The sequence below is a fragment of the Euphorbia lathyris genome, chromosome 9 (assembly GCF_963576675.1).
Source record: "Euphorbia lathyris chromosome 9, ddEupLath1.1, whole genome shotgun sequence".
Lineage (NCBI taxonomy): Eukaryota > Viridiplantae > Streptophyta > Magnoliopsida > Malpighiales > Euphorbiaceae > Euphorbia > Euphorbia lathyris.
This window is the reverse complement of record NC_088918.1, coordinates 806,374-829,096: the sequence shown is the minus strand read 5'-3', so window position 1 is coordinate 829,096 and position 22,723 is coordinate 806,374. Positions and strand designations below refer to the sequence as shown.

The window sequence follows — 22,723 nt, the reverse complement described above, 5'->3', positions numbered from 1 at the left end:
ATTATTCATGTGTCTAGCTACATGAATTTCGACCCCCCCTTGGTCCATGGGCCTTATTGGGCTCAATTGGGCTTCCATCAATTAATTAACATCTATCTCTCTTTTAGGTTCCAAGTCTTATGTGTGACCCATTAGGTTCTTATTGCTTCTAGCCGTATGCAACGTTATTAAATTAATTTTCAAAGAATTATATTTAATCTTTGCATAACGGAATGATGTACAGAGTATGTGATTAGCAAGTCCGTAATCATTCCCCCAGAGCTATAAGAAGACAGGTTGATTCTGTCGTTAACCTTTCCGTATTAGTTACAGTATAATTCGATCCTTTCTCAACTACATCCTTGAACTGAATCTTATGACTATGGATGATGTCAAGTCACATATAGCGAGACGTTCGTTTTACTTGTACAGGCTGAGTCAACTCAAATAGATAGGTTAAGTGAAATCTATATTTCAAGTCTTAAGCTATCACCTTGCAAGGATTTAGAGTCGAGTCTTCCACAAGCGATCCTTGGATGTATCTCCCATTCGTCGGGAGTGATAAATGCTCAATCCAATATATAACGATCCCGCAATCACTTCCTGTGATACCCAACGTCTACTGTTCACATCCCAGAGTCATCTCTGTTAAGGATCGTGTTACACCAGAGTCAAAGCGTCACATTCCGTAATCTAGAATACCAATTAATATTCCTTTGAGTCTGAGGATTAGTTATACCTATTAATACCAATGAGATGAACAGGTGACAAGGATGAATCTACCCATCCTGTTATCTCAATCGGATCCCCAATCCTGATGAACAACTTTTCATCGGATCTATGTAACTGTCCAGATATCGGTATATATGAAGCTTGTGAGATCAGCTTTCTGTCGGACAGAAGACATTGTTACATACAAGTCTCAACAGTGACATATCAATCCTAAACATATCACTTGACTTGGGGTGGTTTTAAGTTTATTAGTTTATTATAAAGTTTTGTCTCACTTCATGCTTGTATGAACACTTTATAATCACTTTAAACAAACTTACGGATTTCCTTTTATTAGACTTTATTTAGTGCTTAAAAGGGATTGCCTTTATATAGTTATGAAACATATATCTCATTAAAACAAATGATATAAAGAACAATTCATTTACATTAAGTTTGTATCCTAGAACAATTGTCTATAGGACACTAAACCCCAACATGTCAGACGTTTGAGATTCTGAGTAGTCAGTTTTACGTAGGATAGTTGTTTGTGGGCTTGGTTACTTAGCTTAGGATAATCACTCAGCATGTATGTCTACTCAGCATGGGGTGATTTTATGTCATTTTTAACTCAGCATGCAACAGTTTCTAATTTATCACAAATCACTCAGCATGGTAATCACTCAACATTCAATTAAGCACATAGAATTATTGAAGAGGATTAGACATACCGATAGCTTCCCTTAATATGTTAAATTTCTCACGAGCCAAGGGCTTCGTAAAGATATCCGCAAGCTGTTCATTTGTTGGTACGTAGGTCAGCTTGATCTCACCCTTGAGTACATGATCTCTGATGAAGTGATGCCTTATGCTGACATGCTTCATCCTGCTGTGTTGGATTGGATTCTTAGATAAGTCAATGGCACTCTTGTTGTCACATTTGACCTCTATTGTTTCGGTTTTGACACCATAATCCTTAAGCTGTTGCTTAATCCATAGGACTTGGGCCACACAGCTTCCAGCAGCAATGTACTCAGCTTCAGTTGTGGACAAGGCCACTGATGACTGCTTCTTACTAAACCATGAAACCAGACAGCTTCCTAGGAAATGACATCCTCCTAAAGTGCTTTTTCGTTCTAGCTTATCTCGTCCATAGTCAGCATCAGTGTATCCAATCAGTGTGAAGTCACTTATATTTGGATACCACAAACCTGCATTAACTGAGCTCTGCAAATATCTGAAAATTCTTCTTACAGCTATTAAGTGAGATTCCATGGGGTCAGCTTAGTATCTTGCGCAATAACATATTGAGTACTGAATGTCAGGTCTACTGGCAGTAAGATAAAGTAGAGAGCCTATCATACCTCGATATAACTTGCTGTCTACTGACTTACCTTTCTCGTCAGCACAAAGGATAGTGTCAGTACCCATTGGGGTTGATATGGGTTTACATTCTTCCATATCAAACTTCTTTAGCATTTCTTTGGCGTACTTAGACTGACTAATGAAGATGCCATTCTTACCTTGCTTGATTTGAAGTCCAAGGAAGAAGTTGAGTTCGCCCATCATAGACATTTCGAACTCAGTTTGCATCTGTTTACTAAACTCTTTGCACATAGAATCGTCAGTAGCACCAAAAATTATGTCATCTATGTAAATTTGTGCAAGTAGGGTATTTTTACCCTTTTTCTTAATGAACAAGGTTGTGTCAGCTTTGCCTCTGACATAATTCCTGGTCAGCAGGAAGTTGGTCAACCTCTCATACCAAGCTCTTGGAGCTTGCTTTAGGCCATATAGGGCCTTTTTGAGTTTATAAACGCGGTTTGGAAATTTTGGATCTTCAAACCCTAGAGGCTGACTAACATATACCTCTTCGTTTATAAAGCCATTAAGAAATGCACTCTTAACATCCATTTGATATAATTTAAAGTTCATAAAACTAGCATAGGCACACAGTATACGTATAGCTTCTAACCTAGCAACGGGTGCAAAGGTTTCACCGTAGTCAATGCCCTCTTGCTGACTATAGCCTTGGGCTACAAGTCGGGCTTTATTTCTGACTACGTTGCCTTGCTCATCTAATTTATTTCTAAAGACCCACTTAGTTCCTATGGTCTTTTGATTCCTAGGTTTAGGTACTAAATCCCATACCTCATTTCTTGTGAATTGATCAAGCTCTTCTTGCATAGCGTTGATCCAATATTCATCGTGCTCAGCATCAGCGGAATTCTTTGGCTCATGCATTGAGACGAAGGCAACATTACTGAGATACTTCCTAAGCTGATCTCTTGTCATCAGCTTGTTGTCAGCAGCATCAAGAATGGACTTCTCCGAATGTCCTCTTGGGATTTTTATTTCTTTGGGCAATGTTGACTTGTTTGGAACAAGTGTTTCTACAATCTTTGCAGGAATAGATTTGTCAGCAAAGGTTATTTCAATTTCTTGCTTACCTTTGGTCAGCCTTTGTATTGATGACTCAGAGGCTCCATTTTGATAAGCGGAAGCTGAGCTTGGTTCATCTTCATCGGGCTGAGTTGACTTTCCTGCACGGTCAGCTTCATCGAACTCAATATGGACAGACTCTTCTACAACTTGAGTTCGTTTATTATACACTCTATATGCTTTACTGTTAGTTGAGTACCCTAAAAAGACCGCTTCGTCAGCTTTAGCATCAAATTTGGCAAGGTTATCCTTTGTATTGAGTATAAAACATTTACACCCAAAGGCACGAAAGTAGCTAATGTTGGGATTTCGTCCTTTCCAAAGTTCATATGGGGTTTTCTTAAGAATAGGTCTAACTAAAGCCCTATTGAGAATGTAGCATGCTGTGTGGACAGCTTCACCCCAGAAATACTTTGGAAGCCTATTTTCACTCAGCATTGTCCTAGCTATTTCGACAATTGTTCTGTTCTTCCTTTCAACAACCCCATTTTGTTGAGGTGTTCTAAGAGCAGAGAAATTGTGGTCAATACCACTGGCATCACAGAATTCATCAAACTGTTGGTTTTTGAATTCTCCACCATTGTCACTTCTAATATGAGCTACTCTTAGGTCTTTGTCATTTTCAAGATTTTTAATCAATGTGGTGAACATCTCAAATGTTTCATCCTTGCTACTTAGCAAGATGATCCAAGTGTACCGAGAGAAATCATCTACAATAACTAAGGAGAATTTCTTACCGCCCAAGCTGAGTGGCTGGACAGGTCCGAAAAGATCCAAGTGTAGTAATTCCAGTGGTCTCTTGGTTGAGACAATATTTTTACTTTGAAATGACTTTCTAGTTTGTTTACCTTGCTGACAAGAATTACACAATTGATCTTTTTCAAGTTTTAACTTGGGCAATCCCTCAACTAATTGCTTTCTTGCTAACTTGGCTAGGAGGTCCATGCTTACATGACCAAGTCTCCTATGCCATAGCCAGGAGTTATCCTCCTTTGACACTAAGCATATATTTTTTGAAAATTGTTTTTCCAAACTCAACATGTACACATTGTCAACACGAGGGGCATTTAAAATCAAATTATTTGTTTTACCCTCGAGTATCCGACGCTGAGTGGAGTCAAATACAACCTGTCTACCGCTGTCACAGAGCTGAGTGATGCGGTTTCTGCGAAACCTCACTAAGGGATAAGTGTACCCCGTCGTTATCAAGTAATAAATTTCTGGTTTAAGTCCAGGTTATCGTCCACAGGATTTATTTCTGCAAGTATCAAGCTACTCGGTCTCGGATGTTATCTAGGCTTAGGGGGTTTTGAGTTTGGTTTGTTTAATTAATCTACTCTTAGGTTGAATTATGCTAATCCTAGCTAAGTTATCTAATTCTAACTAAATTATCTAATTCTAGCTAAGTTATTCTAAGCCTAACTGAGTTACTCTACCCCTAATTGATCTTTCATTAATGAAACTATTCGAAGGAACATAGTATGAACGATAATAATAAAGATAGATTATCAAGTCTAATGAATAAAAACCTAATCTGAGTCACTTGTATTCAAGGCGATTAACCCTACTTACCCTCCTGAGGTTCCTAGCGCGTGATTCCCTAAGGCCGAAACTAGGTCTAAGGCTCAGTAAATTGGCGCTTAATCAACTAAGAGGTTGTCAATCTCCTAGGCTCTGACTAGGTCAGATTCAGCTCGCAATATGTGCCTACTAGATTTTGGGGCTTTTGAATGAGTTAAACCAATTGAATAAAGCGTAAGACAGAGATTAGACAAATAATCATAGAACAAAACAAGAGCTAAATTATTATTAAAGGCGAAGATAATTGTCACAAGATACAATAAGTCAAGTTCGGCAACTGTATCAAAGAGTACAAACATGGAAAGATAAAAGGAGATACAAAAATCCCTTTCAGGGAACCTGTTTACTCTGCAGCCGGCGACTTGATCTTAAGGACGGACCTTGGTAATTCCTCGGTAGAAAGCTTTGAAGGAGCTTCAATGGAGGTTGAGGAAGATGGAGAAGACGAAGAGGAATTACAAGGGGAAAGCTAAAATAATTTACAAAAACGAAAGATATCTAATTTACATTGGAAAAACCCTATTTATAGACGCGGCTCGGCCCTCTTTTTGACCTATTTTCGTGTCCCCATTGATGTAGGAAGTCGTGGGGTCCATCGTGGCTTCGTGGGGGCGGAATTGGTCTTTTTGACCAATTCCCGCAGGTCTGCTCGTCGAGCAGGGCGAGCTGCTCGGCGAGCAGGGATACTCACGATGAGCAGCGCCCTGCTCGGCGAGCAGGCCTCTGGCGGCCTACTCGCCGAGCAGGCCTCTGGTGGCCTGCTCAACGAGCAGGCACAGCCTGCTCGGCGAGCAGGCACAATGCCTGGGCAGTGCCTGGGCTGCTCGTCGAGCAGCGCCCGGGCTGCGCGCCGATGCTCAATTCGTCGAGCGACTACCGGGGGTCCCCGAGACTCGATTTTTGCCTGAAATTGATCATGTTTTAACCTGCACACGCACATAAACTCCAAACAACATTAGTCCAAGGGCTAAATTGACCCGCCAATCGCTTATTTGAGCAAACGCTTCATTTGGTGCGACTTTTGACGGATCAATTAGCTTCAAAAGATAACGGAATTATAATATGCATGCCATTTTGGCCGTATTTGCCTAAATTGATCATAAAACGAGCCTAAACAACGAAAAGTAAATAAAACGTTTCCAATTTCTAACTAACTCACACAAAAGCATTTAAATGCGAGAATTGCTCGCTTATTAACTAAATAACGCTAAAACCCGTCCTAAAACCGTACCCAAAGATAGGGGTTTTTGACCCCTATCACTGAGCTACGCTCAATAGGTTATATTTGAGACCTTTAACTAAGGAGACTGACTCAATAGTGGGGTTTCCTCCAATAGTACTTGACCCTACTATCTTACCCTTCTTATTGTATCCAAAGCTTACATTACCACATCGTTTAAGCTCTAGTGTGATGAACTGAGTTTCATCACCAGTCATGTGCCTCGAGCATGCGCTCTCAATATACCAAAGCTTTGACTTCTCCACGCACCTCAGGCTTACCTGCATTGTGAATCATTCATTTTTAGGTACCCAATTATTTTTGGGTCCTCGTTTGTTAGTGTAAACAGGTGCTATATCATGTTTTAATTTGTGACGGCATACTTTTATAGTGTGGCCACTTTTACCACAGAAGTCACAATGAATTACCCTTTGAGGGTGATGCTGAGTGTGATCAGCATTATTATGCTGAGCATGCCAACATACCTTAGTGGTATGCCCTTTCTTTCCGCAGAAGTCACATTGGACAATCCGCTTGTTATACCAACACACATCTCTTGTGTGTCCTCTTTTCCCGCAACATTCACATTGAGTAAACTGTTTATACTGACCAGTACCTGAGTACTCAGCATGGGATTTATTCTTGATTGAACCTTTTATTTGGCTCTGTAGGGTAGTGACATCCTTTTCCAGTTTCTTTGAATCTGATTGGACCTCCGAGACAAACTTATGCATAAGTTCTATGTTACTATGCAAAGTTGAGTTGTCTTGGAGAAGATATCGGAGGTCACTCAGCTTGACCTCTTCAATCTCATCACACCACCTGCTGAGTGTCTTTACTTTCTTATTGCACTTTTTAGTTAGCGCATATAAATCACTCAGGGCGTTTATCATCTCAGCTCTAAGCAAAAGTAAGGATGTTACCTCATTATTGTGTTCCTCCTGGTCAGTTTCATCAGAGAGGTCAGCTTGCTCAGAATAAGTGCGGTCAGCATCATCGGCCATGAAGCATATATTTGCCGTTTCATTTGCATCAGCTTCAGATGAGGTTGACTCATCACTATCACTCCATGTGGCCATCATTGCCTTCTTGCTTCCCTTCTTCTCTTTCTTTAGATTTGGGCAGCTTGACTTAATGTGCCCAGTTTGATGGCACTCAAAGCACGTGACAGATTTGGAGCTGTCCTTTTTGTATTTTTCGCTGGACTCAGCTTTGTACCTGTCATTTCTTCTGAATGTCCTCTTGCTGTTCTTTTCATTCTTTCTGAACAGCTTCTTCATTTTCCTTCTGAACATGGCCATTTCCTCATCATCTGATGAGTCAGCTTCGGTTGAGTCAGCTTTCATGACAAGTGATTTTTGTTTCTTGTCTTCTGACTTTTCTTTCTCTTTTGCTTCAAAGTTTTTCATTGAGATCTCATGAGTCAGCATAGATCCGATCAGCTCGTCATACTTATATGTGGTCAAGTCTTGAGCTTCTTCCACAGCCGTTTTCTTAGCTTGCCAGCTTTTTGGTAAGCTTCTCAAGATTTTCTTCACTTGTTCTTCTTCAGTGAAGTTCTTGCCGAGTCTCTTTAGCTCGTTTATGATGTTGGTGAATCTAGCGTTCATTCTAGAGATGTCCTCATTGTCATTCATCTTGAACAGCTCGTACAGTCTCATGTGTTGATTCACCTTTGATTCCTTGACCTTGCTTGTTCCTTCGTAGGTTACTTCAAGCTTTTTCCAGATCTCTTGTGCTGACTCACAACCTGATATTTTATTGTACTCTGCAGCATCTAGAGCACAGTGAAGCATATTGATAGCCGAAGCATTATTTTGTAATTTTCTAAGGTCATCTTCTGACCACTCAGTTTCACTCTTGACAACTTTCTCATTGTCAACAGTTTTATATGGCACGTAAGGGCCTTGTACAATTGCAAGCCAAGCACTCATGTTTGTGGCTTGAATAAAGTTTTTCATCCTATTCTTCCAGAATGTATAATTTGAACCAAAGAATAGGGGAGGCCGACTAATTGATAGTCCCTCAGAGAGTATCTGTGTTGTTTGGTTCCCGGGAAGGAAACGAGTGCTGTTCTCAGCCATTTATCGGGATCAGCTCAAGATAGTTATATCTTTGAGTAGTGAGCTTAGGCTCTGATACCACTTGTTGGTCCCGTGTGATTAGTTCCAAGGGGGGGTTAGGAACTAATGTAACTTTTTCGCTAATTAATCTTGCTGACTTGATAATTTTAGTGAGTTTATTAACTCAGTTTTGGTCAGCTTGGCCGATCTTAGTGTGAGACAGCTTTAGTCAGATGTTGCCTAAGTTTGTTTCACTTGTGAGTTGGGAATTGACACTTTTGTGGTCAGCTTCCAATTCAGCACTCTAATTTTACTCAGTGTCAGCTTTAAACAGTTTATATGTAGAGTAAGTATAACAAACAACATATGCACATATATATATATATATATATATATATTAAGAGAGTTAGAAATTACTCAGTATGACTTATCCTGGTTCGGCCTCTCCGCCTACGTCCAGTCCCCAGACTCCTCCGGACTTTTAGAATCCAATACTGAGCTCTTTGAAGGTAGAGCACAAATCGGTTACAAGGCAGTTGAATATGCAAGAGTACCTTCCTCTATTCGTCTACTCAACTCCTACTAAGTGCTACAACTCAGCACCTAGATTTCTCTACCACTGAGTACTTAATACCGAGTACTCAACACAACACTCTCAATATTACAATTGAAAACAAAATTATTCTTTTTCAGATAAAGAACACTTTAGATAATTACAAACAATCAATCTAGCATTTACACAAGGAATAGAAAGTTGGTGTAAGATCTCTTTCTTGTTTTTGAGTGCTTTGAATTTGTATCTTTCTCACTTGTATTTTCTGAATCAATCGGCAATGATCCAAGAGGATTGCTTGTCCTTTTATACACTACACCATAAAACCTCTAATGCAACCAAGTGAAATTGTTGGCTTAGACCCCTTTTTGAGTTGCAGTAGGCCAAAAATAGGCCAAACGCAACAAAATTCCAATTGTTACGGATGCTCCTGTAGCATTATTTGCTAATGCAACAATTTGTAAAGAATAGCAACAATTACAATTGTTGGATATTTTTAATTAGTTGCAACAAATTTTTTATAGAAGCAACAAATTTTTTATAGAAGCAACAAATTTACAAAAAAATGCAACATGCTATTATTGTTGCACTAAATCAAATGCAACTAATTTATTTAATTTTTGCAACATGAATATTGTTTCGAATGCAACAAATTTTATGAATTTGCAACAATTTTAGTTCGAATTTGCAACATAATTGGTTGAAATTGCAACAATTTTAATTGACTTCTGCAACATATTTGATAGATTTTTGCAACATTTATAATTGAATTTTGCAACAATTGGAATCTGCATCTTTTCTGTTGCATTTCTTTTGAATAATTTAAACCTGTAATAAATGCAAATTTTGACTAATTTCGGAAAGTGTAATCTGAAATATAATATACTTCTAAACAATGATACAAAACATACATACACAATCTTTTACAAAATAAGATAGAGTATCATAATATATGTACAATACATAGTTTTCAAATTCTAAGAAACGACAATCTTTCATTGATATCACTCGTTATCTTCCCCATCATCATTCTGTACAAGAATTAACGTATAACTCATGTCAATTGCAAATTCTCATTATGAAATTATATTATAATAATGTATAAGTTATATTATATATTTACCTCATTGCTTGGCTCATTCGATACGTTATTTGAAGGAGATGCAAAATTAGCTAACAAAGCTGTGATCAAGTCAACATCAATATTTAAGCTTGGGTTTTATCGTGCCAATTGTTTCATCATCAAAGCCATTTTTGTGTCCAACTTTTTGTTCATTTCTCCCTCAATCTTTTTGTGCATATCTGCCTCCATATTTTTCTTCAAATTTTCTTCCACTTCTTGTCTCACTTCCTCCCTTAGGCTTGTTTTTAATTCATTCACCAATTCAGGTGGAGCTTTCAGTTCTTGGTCCTTCTTCTACACATATTTGGCACCCCTACCAAGAAGCCATGAATGAGATGAATTGTCAGATAGCACTTGATCAACCATGAAACTACTTTCGCCTCCCGATGACTGCATTTGTTCCATCTTTGCCTAAAAAAACAAATATATGAATTGAAGAAAGGAACCAGAAAGAAATATGAATGCAAGCATTCCTATTCCTCCACAACATCTAATATACGTTATTTGGCAATTTATCAACCCTTTTCTGACATACAATTTATCATCAAATTGAAAGAACAGCCAAAAGGCACAAAACCCACGTCAGTTGATCCCATGTATAATTTCTTAAGCTAAGTGAATCAACCATTTATTATCGTCATACTCCATTATTAAATAGCTGATTAAACTACAAAAAAACATACATTTAATCAGAAAATGATAAACCTCAAGTTGCACTCATCCTATGTTGTTTTACATTTTCAGTTTAAAAATGCATGGAAATCAAACAAGATTAAACAATATTAAAATGTAACCAATTAGACCAATTTCACCAAAAATATCACAGTAACAACCTTCAATCACAACCCTATAACTCAATCACACAAACTGAATCAACTTATGATTACAAACATATTAATTGTACAATAAAAAAAGACAATGATTTGAAAGATTGTTACCTCAAGGTTTAAAAGCTTTCACCACGCTCCATCACTTGCCCCTTCCTTTCCTTCTTATTTGCTATACCCTAACAACAAACAATAATAATAAACATAAACACTAATTCCGAAAATGGTTTTGTTTGGTTAAGAGGGAAAACTAGTTATTTAGAAAGAAAAAAAACTCAAATGCCTTAAAAAGTATTAACTATATAAGCATAAGAATCGACCAGAGACAGAGACAGATGAAAAGTTATCATTATATCAAAAAGTATTAACTAAACATAGTAATAGAATCGCTATTACATTACAAATTTGATTATATTACAATTTTGATTATATTATATCGTAATACGGTATACCAAACGGACCAAAGTATGTATAGATCACCAAAAAAAAACCAGTTCAAACATCCCCCATCAATATTGTGAATAGTAGCGTGAGGATGAGTTTGAAGGAAATGAGTAGAAATAGAAGTTAGTGTGCAGACATGTGTTTAATGAAGGAAGGGGACATGGGTTGTAGGCTAGGAGGAGAAGGTTCTTGTTAATGGGAAATAACGAAAAAGACAAATAAGAAAAGCATAGTTAACGTCGATGAAACAATTCGCAATTCTGATCGATGCAATCAATCTATCAACACAACAACATACAGACACTTTCTATCTCTATTATATTACTTGACTCTCCTAAATAAATAAATACAGTAACAGGACATTAGCAAGAATCCTGTGGATAAAACAAATACAAAAAACGGACAAGGGGACCTTAGACCGCGACATGCATGGTTAAATAAATTCCCATATTAATATTACCCTATCAATTCCTTTAATTAACAAAGAAACAACACCTATAAAAAAAAGGACGGTCCAGTGTACTACGCGTCCCCGGTAAGCGAGGGTCCGGGAAGGGATCCGAGTACACTGGACCCCGGTAAGCGAGGGTCCGGGAAGGGATCCGACCACAAGAGTGTACTGGGGGCAAGTCTTTCTCTGCCAATTTTTTTTGGCAAGAGTCCGCTCCTAAGGCTCAAACCTGTGATCTCTCGGTCATACGACAACAACGTTTACCATTCCACCAAGACTCGCCCTCAAAGTAACAACTATGATTAAAAAAAAAAAAAAAACAAGTAGCTAGCTAGCTCTCAACATACTTATATATTATATAGCCCACTATAGAATTTTTCACCAAAATCAATAAACAATTTGATTATGCAGGAGAATAAATAAACCAATTTTGCTATATATTAGCAAAGCCTTTCAATCATTGTTTTGTTTTGTGCTTCCTTCCTCCTCTGCTTTTCATATTTCACGCTCAACTTCTTATTAACATTCTTTACCCTAAATAATTTCTCTGTGATTCACTTTTTTACATAATACATTATAAGTTCTTAAACAACAATTTAACCTCTCTTTCCATTTTAAATACTAAATTACCCTTACTCGTTATTCATTAATTACATCATACTACTTAAACTTTACCATGTTTTACATTTTTTAACCAAATTTTAATTTTAAAATGGGAAGTACAAGAGTATTGTGCATCAAGCAGTGGTGAACAATAGAGAAACAAGATTATCCATAGCAATGGCGCATGGACCATCACTAGATTCAGTGGTTTGTCCAGCACCTGAATTACTAGAAGACAATAGAAACTATGAAGCTGCTGCATACAGAGGTATGAAATTTGTGCAATTCTTGGAAAGTCAGCAAAGCAACAAGTTACAAGGAAAATCAATCTTGGATAGAATACGAATTTGAAAACAGCTTGTTTTGTTTGTGATTACTGCCAGACCAGTGCAGTATGTGTAATTGTTAGGACATTAGGACCTTACATGAATTAATCGAACAGTTGAAAAGATAATAAAAATAAACACAAAAGTGGTTCAATCAATTAGATCCAAGTAGATGCGGAACAAGCTTTAATTCTTCTATGAACAAGACCATCAGATGTGGCTAATTCATGCTCTGTCTTTGCCTACTCTTTTTCTTTCCCCTTTCTATCACTTGTAAAAAACAGTTCAGAAAACCCATTGTCAAGGAGAAAACACAGCCTAGTAACCAATTGAACTAAAAACTTAAGTTTTAACAAGCGTGTACAACAGAGACACATCTTACTAAATTCCCCTAATTTGGGTGTTATGGGTGTAATTTAGCCTACTTATCTCTTTTCGAACTGAGAAGAATGTGAAGATAGATTTTTCAAATTGAATTATATGTTTAATAGAAGCAGTTTTGATCATATAGCATGGACATAAAAAGGTTCCATCCAGTAAATAAATCCCATCTGTGTATGGGCTTGAGACTTGCAATGGTTCTCATGGCTGTATTTAGTCAACACCTCTCCACTCACTCCTCTACAACCATCTCTTTCTACTCTAAAATCTGAGATTTGAAGAAGAAAAACACAGAGATTTGTACGAATATAATACTCTACAAACAAGAAAGTGAAAGAGGCAGAGGAAAGTAGGTACTTACCTGGTGAAAGTAATTAAAAATGGAAGAGAGGTCGTCTATGGAGCACCGTAGCAGCCGACACCAACACGAAAAGGAGCACCACAGCAACTGTGATTTTTAAGGAGAGGTCGAGAAGAGGGAGCAAGCCATGGGAGCTGTCGTGTTTTCTGGACAGAAGGAAGAATGGAGAGGAGTTGACGGCTGCGAAATAGGTCATGAGTAACCCATTGAATATTATTCCGAATTTACCCCTACAAATTACAGATTACCTCCCTCCTGTTTTATCAATCCTTAAATTAGACCCCAAATTTCTTTAATCCCTTCAATCATGCTCTTCCATATATCAATTTAGACCCAATTGTTTGAATATAGTTCGATTAAACCCCTATACATTACCATTACCACTTTAGATCATTGAAACTTCAATTTAACCTTTAAAACATTTTTTTTATTATCTATGCTTTGTGAAATATGGTCCTATATGATTGATATTTTCCATCCAATGGTTAAAAAGAACCCAACCCAGCTATTATTATTGTTTTTTATACCCAACCTAGCTTAATATTCTTTTGAAATATTTTTTTCTAAATTAAAATTGCATCATTGATATGTTTAATCTAAATAGAATTAGAAAGTATTTATTTGTTTTTAGAAAAATTAATTTTCGTAAATAAATTCAAATTAATTTGTGAAAAACATTATAGAAAAGTAAAAAAAAAATCGTATAAAAATTATAAAATTTCTTTTACAAGTTTATATATTAATAAAAAAATTTAATAATTAATATTGTATAATTGTTTCCAAAAATTAATATTAAATAATTGTTCTCAAAAATTAATATTTATATATATATTAATAAATAATAAATTATTTTAATTGCAACATTATATATTTGTTAGTTTTTCTTTATTTTTATTGCATTGGATCACTTAAATGTCAGTACAACAATTATAATTTTGTTGCTTTTTTGGTTTAACCTTATTTTTTGTAACAATTTAAACAAATTGTTGGATTAGCTTACTTAAAAGCAACAAGATAAGCAACAATTAGTATTTTTGTTGCATAATTTTTTATCATTTTGCTAATTTGAAGATTATTGCAACAAAAATGCAACACTATTGAAATACAACAAAATAAACTCATTTAATGCATCAATTTTCAAGCAACAAATTCAAATTTGGTTGCATTAGGGGTTTTTTATGGTATAGTGATATTTGTATTTTGAGGATCAAATGATTTGAATTTGATTTGTCCATTGAATCCTAAACGGCTCTTTTGGGGGACAAACTTCTGGTCAGCTTCAGATGTGCAGGCCAATCTTGTTTTCTTATTTCTTCAGATATCAGGCTTGTCTTCTTACTACAGGCTTTGTCTTCTTACGGCAGTTTGTCTTATAGCAACGAACAGTTGACCCATGCATCTCGGAATTTCGCTTTTGCGTAATTCCAAGGCTTCAATTGTTGGTGCAGACAGTTGTTGGATTTGTCTTTTAGCTAACGGATCATTCATGCTGTCCTGAAAATCACTCAGCTTTACTTCGATAGTCATTGTCTTTGATTGTCACCAAATCTCATATTGAGTTCTTTTTCACTCAACTTCCATGGTCAGCTTCGTTCTGCAAGATCTAGTTCTGAAACAAACTTCTTTTATGCTGAGTTCCGTTCCACTCAGCTTCTTTGATCAGCTTCATTCTTAAGCTGTTGTTTTGAAGATGACTTATCTTCTCTTATGCTGAGTTGCTCTTCACTCAGCTTGTGTTGTGTTCTCATACTGACTTTGTCCTGTCTTAATTTTTATTTCCTTTTGCATTTATGTTTATACTCAATATTGAACAAACGGATTAGTACAATTAAATCAGTCTCTTAATCATGGATTAAACTTAAATAATTTTGTCAAATCAAAATCTTGTGGAAAGGTGTTTCAACAGAAGATACTTAAGAAGGAGTTTCTGGCTGTCCCAGTTACTTCATGGTATGCATCTGTGTTTTTCTTTTATATAGAAGATTCTGTTTTGTTTTGATAAATTAGTAAATAGTGTTTTTATAAATGCAGGAATTTACGGGCAGGTTTAAATCAGTGGCTAAGAAATTAGCTACTGTTGTAACTGAGATGTTTTATGTTGGTGGATGAAGCTGAAAATATGTTTGAGGAGAATGACTTACCTGTTCGAATTAATACATTTGTTGAGAAAATTTTTACGAAGTATAGAGTGAGCAAGGAAGAGAGGATGAGCCAGCATTCCGAGCGAATGCCAGGAAGTCAGCATTTGGGAAAATTATTTAAAGGATGTGATGAGGATAATGAATTTTTTAATCTTCCTGGTTTTTGGGAAGAATATAATGCTGTTAATGAAGAATACAACAAGCAGGTACAGAGAAAGAGAGCTGAAGGTTTAGAAAAAGAGAGAGTAGGAGCAGAGAAGGAGAAGAAGAAGAAGAAGAAGAAGAAGAAGAGGGGAGTAATGAAGAAAGTTAGAGGCAAAGTAGAGTCATCTGAAGGACTGAGGTTGAAAATAAAGATGAATTCTGCTCCTCAATTTGAGTTGTTAAGCCAGTCCTTGTCTGATGAAGTTGTTTCATCTGAAATGTAATTTATTATGTTTGAATAATTCCTGTTTTTTGTTTTTGAACAAGTCAATTAATATTTGTGGATTAATTGATGTTTTTTTTTTGCTTGTAGGGCTGCTGATATAGTTTGTGGGGCTGGTTCTTTAGTTTGTATAAATCACGATCAAGGCGATGAGGTTGTTGAACAAATGGTTCAGTTGTTTGGAACCTTTCTTATATATGTGTGGAACAATGTATTTTTTTTGTTATATATTTTCACCAGTGATATCGATGATGCAATTGAAACAGAGATGTCTGATGATGATGATGATATAGACTTGGAGTCTTTGCCTGGAAATGTTCCAGATGAATTTGCAGATATGTGCAGATGGGCTAACAATTATTTATGTGATGGGAGGACAGTTTTTAGCACGTTTGAAGATTACATTTTTGGACATGCGATGAATGCAGTTATTTTGAGGAGGGATATTCGTGAATTGGCTGATCTAGCTGCAATAGGGTGTGGCCCAATTCTTTATTACATGAGGTATTTTTTTAATCTATAATTCCATGTTTTTTATTAGTGATTATATTTTTTTTTGAATGACATGTTTACTGTATATGTTTTGTGTGTGTTTTGTACAGGCACCTGTATGATGTGATTCTGAATAATGATAGATTGGATACTGCCTTCTCCCTTGTTGATCCAAACAGAAGTAATAATTTTGAAAGAGTTAATACGATAGGGGAGAAGATCAAGTTTTTGACAGAGAGATATGGGTATAACATATAAAAATTCACATTAATATCACTTCTACACAATATATGGCATGCAAAATGATTCTGCCCTGTTTCCAGCCACGAAACAGACTACCCAGATTTTTATCTACCATAATGCACTCAACCTAGCTCACAATAAACACAATGGATTTCCAAATCCTTTTACAGACATATACTTCAAGTAGTTATAAACACGTTTGTATAAAGAAACATTCTCAAATTCGGAATCTAAGGTCCTCAAAATGCTACATCAACATGGCTGCCTCACATGACATTCAATTTCGAGGCAGTCATGATCCATCTAGGTTTGCTTCCTCTATATATGGAATTAAAGTCCCATATTTTACAGAGGGTTTCATAACATATATAGGAACATAGTTTATTCTTTATGTATCTCCAAATTCGAACAATATCAAGATGAAAAAATGCTCCAAGATGACTGAAAGCAGTACCCTTTATTTCTGTTTAGGGCACTTGATAAATATCTTTCATTTGGACAGCCTATAACCACTATAAACAACACAAAAACTCAACAAACTCAATCATAACTCATCCACAACAAATCCTATCATCATATCTAGGTATTTTAGAATCTCAAACTCATAGAAAATAAGCTAAAACAACATACTAACCTTCAAGTTGTGTCTATCACCTAGTATGCTTCCTAACTTGACTTGTTTGGTTTGAAAATGGAAGAAAATGGAAGAGTTTTTTTTTGGAGAGGTTTAGGTTATAAACAAGGAATTTTTTCTGAAGCTTTGGTCAAAATTTGGGAAGCAAATGATAAGAATTGAGACATATACATCTTTTTAAATCAAAGAGGTGTATTTTGTCTTAATATTGGGGCGACACCTCGTGCTTGCTCACAAACCTCAAATTCAGCCCTCCTAAAGTGTAAGTTAATCAATTTAGGACATATGAATTCATTCACTCATTCATTTAAGTCCTAACTCAATTAACCAATCGTTACATCTTAACGACACACTAATCGCCTACTAATCGCACGGTAATCGCATTATGAATACGAAACTTCTACTGATAATGAGATGAATCTAAAATGTATGTATTCAATTATGAAAACATATATGAATGTGGGAAGACTCATATGTTAGGGTTTTAGGGATGTTATAGTTCTCCCCCTTAAAGAATTTCATCCCCGAAATTCACTTACCAGAAGCTTCAAATAGGTAAGGATATTGTGTCCTCATAGTTTCTTCTACCTCCCAAGTTGCCTCATCAAGTGTTTGATTATGACTCCATCTCACCTTAACCATTAGAATTTCACGGTTTTTGAGTTGTTTCATTTCTCGTCCCAAAATCTCTAAAGGTTGCTCACGAATAGTCAAGTCTGTGTTCACTATTGCAATCTCAGGTTCAGGAATCATATGACTTGGGTCTGATCTATATCTTCTTAATACTGACACATGAAATACATCATGTATTAAAGACAATTCTGGTGGTAGATCTAATCTATAAGCCAATGGTCCAACTCTCTCAATGATCTCATAAGGCCTGATGTATCTTGGATTCAACTTCCCTCTTCTACCAAAACGAACTATTCCTTTCCATGGGGATATTTTTAAAAATACTTTATCTCCAACTTTATATTCCATCTCCCTTCGGTGCTGATCCACATAAGCTTTCTGACATTCCTGTGCAGCTTTTAAATACTTCTTTATGACATTGATCTTCTCAACAGTTTCCTGGACTAACTTAGGTCCTTCTAATTGCCTCATTCCTTCAACATCCCAACATATAGGGCTTCTACACGGTCTTCCATATAATGCCTCATAAGGTGCCATGCCTATACTCGAATGATAACCATTATTATAAGCAAACTCCATAAGAGGTAAATGTATATCCCATTCACCTTGGAAATTAAGAACACAAGCTCTCATCATATCCTCTATGGTCTGAATAGTTCTTTCTGATTATCCATCTGTTTATGGATGAAAAGCTGTACTGAAATGCAATTTTGTTCCCAGTGAATACTGTAAACTGCCCTAAAATCTAGATGTAAATCTAGGATCACTATCATAAACAATAGATATAGATACTCCATGAAACCTCACAATTTGTTCCACATAAAGTCTAGCCAATTTATCCATCGAGTCTGTCTATTGAACCGGTAGAAAGTGAGCAGATTTCGTAAGTCTATCCACTATCACCCATATACTAACTATCGTGTCTACGCCTTGTTTTTGGCAATCCCATCACAAAATCCACAGTGATCCTCTTATTGGGGTTTAGTGTCCTATAGACAATTGTTCTAGGATATGAACTAAATATAAATGAAGTGTTCTTTATGTCATTTGTTTTAATAAGATATGGTTTCATAACTATATAAAGGCAACTTCTTTTAAAGAACTAAATAAGTCTGATAAAAGGAAATCCCTAAGTTTGTTTAAAGTGATTATAAAGTGTTCATACAAGCATGAAGATGAGACGAAACTTTATAATAAACTAATAAACTTAAAACCACCCCAAGTCAAGTAATATGTTTAGAAAAGGATTGACATATCACTGTTGAGACTTGCATGTAACAATGTCTTCTGTCAAGACAGAGAGCTGATCTCACAAGCTTCAGATATACAGATAATCTGGACAGTTGCATGGATCCAATGAAAGGGAGTTAATTAGGATTGGGGACCCGACTTGAGATAACAGGATGGGTAGATTTATCCTTGTCACATGTTCATCTCATTGGTATTAATAGGTATAAGTAATCCTCAGACTCAAAGGAATGTTAATTGGTGATTCTGGATTATGGAATGTGATGCTTTGATCCTGTTGTAACACGATCCATAATAGAGATGACTCTGGGGTGTGAACGGCAGACGTTGGGTATCACATGAAGTAATTGTAGGAAAGTTATACATTGGATTGAGCATTTGTCACTCCCGATAAATAGGAGATACGTCCAAGGATCGCTTGTGGAAGACTTGACTCTAAATCCTTGCAAGGTGATAGCTTAAGACTTGAAATACAGATTTCACTTAACCTATCTAATTGGAGTTGACTCGGCCTGTGCAAGTAAAACGAACATCTCGCTATATGTGACTTGACATTATCCATAGTCATAAGATTCAGTTCAAGGATGTAGTTGATAAAGGATCGAATTATACTGTAACTAATACGGAAAGGTCAACGACAGAATCAACCTGTCTTCTTATAGCTCTAGGGGAATGTTTCGGATTTGCTAATCACATTTCGCGTACTCATTCCGTTATGCAAAGATTAAATATAATTCTGAGAAAATTAATTTAATAGTTGCATACGGCTAGAAGCAATAAGAACCTAATGGGTCACACATAAGACTTGGAGCCCAAAAGAGAAACGGATGTTAATTAATTGATGGAAGCCCAACTGAGTCCACTAAGGCCCAATAAATGAGGGGGGCGATTTTATGTAGTAAAATACATAAATAATTAATTTGATTTTTAACAATTCTAATTAGATTATAATTGTGAATTAAATTAATTAAAGGATAAATAAGTTAGGAGGTTTAATGAGATTAAATTGCTCCTATTATTATCCTATAAGGTTATTATTATTATCTTTATATTTAAGATATAATTGTAAATAATAAATAAGAATTATATTCCGAATTAAATTCTTATTCAGTAACCTAATTCTATCTAACTAGGGTTTAGATACAAGAGAGTATTTATAACCCCCCTATTGGTAAATTTCAACCAACACAGAAATCCCGGGAGAGAGAATTTCGACACCCCTTGTTGAGGACAAGATTATCCACCGATTCCTTTCGTTTCAATTGATTATCAATCTCTTTCTCTATTCCTTGATCTTGTGTTGATTAATTAGAGACAATCTACTTTGGTTGTTTTATACGGTTGAGTTCTAACTTGATTTTGAATTGTGTTTTGTTTTGTGCTCGGGAACTCGGAGTAAGAGTTGTGGGCACTACGATTGCAACGGTAGATAGAACTCCAAAAGGTATTTCCTTCTATCCCTTTTTATATGAAATAACGATTAACAGATCTTAGGTTAATGGAAATAGGTTAAAATTTTTATATTTCCGTTGCCAATCGTTAGCCTATTTTCCTTCACCTCTCCCATTTTCACTCTGGTATGGTTAAAGGTTTTAGTTTTCCCACGGGAGCTTGATGTTCAGCTTTAACCTGTTGACATGTCAAACATTTGGAAACAAAATCAGATACATCTTTCTTCATTGTAGGCCACCAGTAAAAAGGTCTCAAATTTTTGTACATCTTTGTCATTCCTGGGTGCATAGCATAGGAGAATTATGTGCTTCCTGTAGAATTTCTGATCTTAAATCTGCTACATCTGGAACACATAATTGACTGCCTATCATCATAGTCCCATCATCTTCCACAGAAATATCAGGTCTTTTACCTTGTTGTACACGATCTTGAAGGAAATTAAGGCTAAGGTATAGCAGCGGAAATATAAAAATTTTAGCCTACTTCCTTTTAACCATAGGATCCGTTAATCGTTATTTCATATAAAGAGGGATAAGAAGAAATACCTTTCGATGATCAATCTACCGTTGCAAATGAAGTGCCCACAACTTCAAAGGAGATGTAAACTGTTTACCAATCTGCCCTATCCAAAACAGACCTTCCAGACCTCCGAACGACAATCCCTTCGGTGGAAACGTGGAAGAATATGTCTAGAAGCTACTGTCCAAAAAACGCGACGATCCGACGGTTCAATCTCCGGAAATCCTCGAAATAGTGAACTGACCTGATGTAGGCGAAGAAAAACGAATTTCTCCCTTTTGATTGTTTTTCCTTCTTTCGTGAACACGGTGAGATTAAGTTAGAATCAACCCTTATGAGATGCAACCAAAATAGATTGCCTCTAATAAACCAACACAAGATCAAAGAGAAAGAGGGATGAATAAGATTAATCAATCGATGGAATGCCGTATGAATTCTTGTTCACGAACTTGGGAATAGAATTCTTTTCTCTCTCTCTTAAGCAATTTCGAAAATCACAAGTGGGGAGGGATATGTGCATTAGTCAAAATTCATTAGGGGAGGGGGTATATATATTAGCTTGTATCTAAACCCTAGTTAGATAGGAATAGGTTACTTAATAAGAATCCAATTCGGAAAAGGATTCCTAATTATTATCTCACTATATATCTAATATATTTAGGATAATAATAAATAACCTAATTGGATAATAATAGGAGAATATTAATCTAATTAAAACTCCTAATTAAATTATCTCTTAATTAATTTAATTCATAATCCTAATCTAATTAGGATTAATGGAATAAAATTAATTCCTTACTAACATATATAAATTTCGGCCCCCTCCTAGTATTTGGGCCTTACTGGGCTTAATTGGGCTTCCATCTATTAATCATATCCACCTCTCTTTTGGTTCCAAGTCTTATGTGTGATCCATTAGGTCCTTACTACTTCTGGCCGTATGCAACCTATTAAAATAATTTCTTCAAGAATTATATTTAATCCCTTGCATAACGGAATGATGTACAGAGTATGTTATTGGCAAGTCCGTAATCATTCCCCCAGAGTCCGTTAAGAAGACAGGTTGATTCTGTCGTTAACCCTTCCGTATTAGTTACGGTATAATACGATCCTTTATCAACTACATCCTTGAACTGAATCTTATGACTATGGGTAATGTCAAGTCACATATAGCGAGACGTTCGTTTTACTTGTTATTGGCCGAGTCAACTCAAAAAGATAGGTTAAGTGAAATCTGAATTTCTACTCTTAAGCTATCACCTTGCAAGGGTTTAGAGTCGAGTCTTCCACAAGCGATCCTTGGATGTATCTCCCATTAATCGGGAGTGATAAATGCTCAATCCAATGTATAACTACCCTGAAATTACTTCCTGTGACACCCAACCTTTGCAGTTCACACCCCAGAGTCATCTCTGTTAAGGATCGTGGGACCACAGGATCAAAGTCTCACATTCAGTAATTCAAGATGACCAATTAACATTCCTTTGAGTCTGAGGATTAGTTATACCTATTAATACCAATGAGATGAACAGTTGACAAGGATGAATCTACCCATCCTGTTATCTCAAGTCGGATCCCCAATCCTAATGAACAACGTTTCACCGGATCTATGTAACTGTCCAGATATCTATATATGTGAAGCTTGTGAGATCAGCTTTCTGTCGGATAGAAGACATTGTTACATACAAGTCTCAACTGTGATATATCAATCCTAAATATATCACTTGACTTGGGGTGGTTTTAAGTTTATTAGTTTATTATAAAGTTTTGTCTCACTTCATGCTTGTATGAACACTTTATAATCACTTTAAACAAACTTACGGATTTCTTTTTATTAGACTTTATTTAGTGCTTAAAAGCGATTGCCTTT

The 22,723-nt window shown here is 36.1% G+C and overlaps 1 long non-coding RNA gene across 1 annotated transcript; it reads right to left on the bottom strand.

Moving 5' to 3' along the window:
• Positions 1-9,409: 9,409 nt before the first annotated feature.
• Positions 9,410-13,231, bottom strand: LOC136206249 (uncharacterized). Its single transcript, XR_010676231.1, has 4 exons — positions 13,065-13,231; positions 10,610-10,677; positions 9,672-10,082; positions 9,410-9,579 (listed from the first exon to the last, which is right to left on the bottom strand). It is a non-coding gene; the product is annotated as an uncharacterized lncRNA (long non-coding RNA).
• Positions 13,232-22,723: the final 9,492 nt, after the last annotated feature.